Genomic DNA, 4183 nt, shown 5'->3' with positions numbered 1-4183 from the left:
TGGGCCTCTTATCTCCTTTCGGAGCCCCCGTGGGGATTCTAAACCCCCCTCCCGTGTGACGTCACCGCCCGCAGCGTGGCGTGACGTCACCGCCGCTACCCGTTCGGCGCTTTGGCCGCCTCAGGCCTGGTTGTTTTGTTTTTCTTTCTCGTCCTCTCAGTCACTCACCCGCCTCCCCCTCCCCTTTGGCCGCTAGACCCCCGGCGGGGTGTTGTTGTTTTTCCCGGTCCGAAGCGCTTCGGCTCCCTTCCTCAGACGCGGCCGCGGCGAGCAGGAGGAGCGGCGATTCTAAGATGGCGTCGGACGCTGTTTCCCTCCAGGAGCGTACCCCTCCCTTCTCCTTCGGCTCGCGAAGGGGAGGGCGGCGGGCGGCGCAGCACGCCTGCGCGGGAGCGTCGGCGCCGCGGATTGGCTGAAAGGGGTGAGAGATGCAAAATGGAGCGTGTCAAAAATAAGGGGGTGGGTCCCGATGGGGGAAAAAGCCGCGCGGCGATTGGGTGGGCTTAGTCGGGGGGGGACTTCTGTGGTGAGGGTCCCTCTGATTCGCTAAGGGGCTCCGAAAGGCGTATTGAGGTCGATTTTTTTTCTTTCCCTTTACTTCCCTCGCACGCAAGACAACCAATGGTTGTGAAGCCTGGGGCGGGGTTTCGCAGTAGCCAATTGGGAAAAAATAATAAACCGTCGGGGCGGTTTATTGGCTGGATGAGCGGATAAACGCCAAAGTGTATTCAGTACAGCAAACATCATTGGTGTATAGCGGGGAACGGGAATGAAGCGAAGGCGTCCTCCCCATCTGAGTCTTGCCCTGATTGGATAAAACCATTCACGTTACAAACAAAGCCCTGATTGGTGCTTTAGTCACCGGGGCCGTAGGGGAAGCCACTTTCAGGGCAGGTCAGAGGCCGCGAAGCTCCTGGGCTAAAGGGAGAAAAGGGGAGGAGCCACGCAGTTACCACGGCAACAGCGGCCTAGTCTCCGTGCTGATCCCTGAGGAGTTGCTCGCCTCGCCTAGTTTCCCAGCAGAGAGCCGAAATAGGCGTCCTTTGTCCCGCCACTGGAGGGTTTTCGTGGACTTCGACTCATTAAGCCTGGGAGCTGAGCCCAATTCCTGAGGCAGCCCGTTATTTGGCGAAAGAAAGGCGGCCGCCAACAGGGAAATTGGGAGCCGGGACCCTCACGTAGCCAGCCCTCCGACTTTTAGGGGTGATGAAAGTAAAAGCACCCCTTTGTTTGTGCCCAGAATACAGTTGAAGGACATTTTTCGCTTAATTCCAGGCCGGTTAACAGCCTTGGCTGCCTCCATTTTGCACCTCCTGGAATACTCTTCAAGGGAAGCCCCTGCATGCAGCCCACTGTAGCAGTCAAGCTCTGAGGCAACTCCTGAAAGGACTCAAGATTGCAATTAGGAAAGTTTGTTAAAAGCCTATACAGATTCTCAGTCATTCCAGGTTGTCCCAAAGGTGCTTTTTCAGGAGGCAATTCAGCTTTTTTTTTTTTTTGTCTTTGAAGACATTTCGCTTCTCCTCCAAGAAGCTTCTTCAGCTCTCCCCGCCATCCGGTCAGAGCTGAAGAAGCTTCTTGGAGGAGAAGCGAAACGTCTTCAAAAGAAAAGAAAAGAAAAAAGGCCAGCTGCCTCCTGAAAAAAAGCACCTTTGGGACAACCGTGACTGTGGATGACTGAGAATCCCTACAAATGTTTAGCCCTACGATTTGGGAGGAACATCTTTTGAATGGTGTGAGAGCAGGAATGGATTCCCAGAAGGGGAGAAAATGGCAGACTACAGGAACCAGGAGCACCATTCAGTCACCATTTATCTGTGACCCTGAGGACATTGATAAACCTCCAAGCGTTTCAACGACCCTCTAAAAGGCTGCAAACGACCAGCTGTCTGCAAGGAATAGAAATCCTCCCATTTTCCATTATCCTTTCAGAGCTGAAGAAGCTCTTTGGATGAGAAGCGAAACGTCTTCCAAGGGAAAAAAAAAAGTCCAATTGCCTCCTGAAAAAGCACCTTTGGGACAACCGTGACCTGGATGACAGAGAATCTCTCCAAATGTTTAGCCATACAATTTGGGATGAACATCCTTTTGAATGGTGTGGAAGCAGGAATGGATTACCAGAAGAAAAAATTGCAGACTACAGGAATTATTAGCATCACTCAGGTGACCCTGAGGACATAGAGAAACCTCCAAGCGCTTCAGCGACCCTCTAAAAGGCTGCAAATACAATACAATACAATAGCAGAGTTGGAAGGGACCTTGGAGGTCTTCTAGTCCAACCCCCTGCCTAGGCAGGAAACCCTATACCGTTCCAGACAAATGGCTATCCAACATCTTAAAGACTTCCAGTGTTGGGGCATTCACAACTTCTGGAGGCAACTTCTGTTCCACTGATTAATTGTTCTAACCATCAGGACATTCTTTAGTTTCCACCCATTGCTTCTTGTTCTACCCCTAGGTGCCTTGGAGAATAGTTTGACTCCCTCTTCTTTGGGGCAACCCCTGAGATATTGGAAGACTGCTATCATGTCTCCCCTAGTCCTTCTTTTCATTAAACTACCCAGTTCCTGCAACCATTCTACCTATGTTTTAGACTCCAGTCCCCTCATCTTTGTTGCTCTTCTCTGCACTCTTTCTAGAGTCTCCACATCTTTTCTACATCGTGGCCACCAAAACTGAATGCCGTATTCCAAGTGTGGCCTTACCAAGGCATGAATGGCCAGCTGTCTGCAAGGAATATAAATCCTTCCATTTCCCACTATCGCGTCAGAGCTGAAGAAGCTTCATGGATGAGAAGCAAAACGTCTTCAAAAGAAAACTATAGAATTTGGGATAAACACTCTTTTCAATGATTTGGGAGCAGGAATGGATTTCCAGAAGAAAAAAATTGCAGACTCCAGTGAGTCTGGTGACCTTGAGGACACAGATAAACCTCCAAGTGCTTCAACAACCCTCTAAAAGGCTGCAAATGACCAGCTGTCTGCAAGGAATAGAAATCCTTCCATTTTCCCATGATCCTATCAGAGCTGAAGAAGCTTCTTGGATGAGAAGCGAAACGTCTTCGAAAGAAAAAAACAGGGAAGTCCAGTTGCCTTCTGAAAAAAGCACCTCTGAGAGAACAGCCATGACCTGTCTGACTCTACAGACTTTTACTGAACGGATTCAAGATTGGCATTAGGAAAGTTTGTTAAATGTTCACCGTGGGTTCGCCAGATTGTCATTGCTTTCTATACATAAATAAAAAAGCAGTCTTGGGATAACAAAACAAAGTCCTTGGGAGAGCGCCTTTTTTTATATATTTAGTCCAAACTCTTAGAATGACGTGCTTAACAACAACAAAAGATTCTCGGTGTGTGCATTCCCCTCAGCTTGATCGTACCCCAAAATATTATCAATTCACAGCCTTCCAAATTCTTATTCTTCAAGGTCATACGGACCTTCATCCAAACCAGACAAAAAGCCATCAAAATATAATTTTAAATCTGGTTTGATTTGATTGCTTTGATTGCTCATTAGTAACCTGTGACTATCACTAAGCGATGTATCTTATGATTCTTGATGAATGTATTTTTCCCTTTTATGCACACTGAAAGCATATTCTATTCCTATTTCTATTCGTATTCCTATTTTTATTCGAATTCTTATTCTTATCTGGTAGGTAGGCCAAATCCTCCTCTCTCTTTTTCATCCCATAACTTACGAAGGACTCAGGTTGGAATTCGGAATGTTTCAGGGGTGAAATGCTACTGGTTTGGGCCAGTTCGCCCGAATCAGTAGTAAAGACGCTACTGGTTTGCCCAAACCAGTAGTAAAAAAAATGCTTTAGAAAGTTTTTTTAAAAAGTTCAGACGATCAGCTGTGCCAAACAGCTGTGCTGTGATCATCGGATCCTTTTTGTGTGTGAAGTCCCGCTGCTTTTGCGGTGTGTGTGAGTCCGTTGTGTAGCTTTTGTGTCATTTTTGTGTCAAGTGTGATAGTTGGTTTTTGAGCTGTTGACTCTGTGAGGTTCCTGCTTGTTGTCCGCCAGGTGACATGACCCCCAAGCCATGCCCACAGAACTGGTAGGGAAACTTTTTGCATTTCACCACTGGAAAGCTAAAGGAATTGCTGACAACAGAAAATTGCAGTTGTGGTGAGTGTGACAAATGGTGGGGCACGACTCCCTAGCAACAGGAAAGTGACA

The 4183-nt window shown here is 47.9% G+C and overlaps 1 protein-coding gene across 2 annotated transcripts in view; it reads right to left on the bottom strand.

Moving 5' to 3' along the window:
- Window positions 1-392, bottom strand: part of LOC309382207 (putative RNA-binding protein 23) — a 20675-nt gene extending 20283 nt beyond the window's left edge. The window contains exon 1 of one of the 2 annotated variants that reach the window (XM_081933790.1): window positions 169-392. The gene's annotated coding sequence lies outside the window, so the exon portion shown is untranslated. The remainder of the gene's footprint in view (window positions 1-168) is intronic. The other variant, XM_081933789.1, reaches the window with a different exon arrangement.
- Window positions 393-4183: the final 3791 nt, after the last annotated feature.

This window comes from Natrix helvetica, assembly GCF_964273705.1.
Source record: "Natrix helvetica genome assembly, chromosome: Z".
NCBI lineage: Eukaryota > Metazoa > Chordata > Lepidosauria > Squamata > Natricidae > Natrix > Natrix helvetica.
Note: the sequence above shows the minus strand (reverse complement) of the source record. Positions and strands in the feature narration are given on the sequence as shown.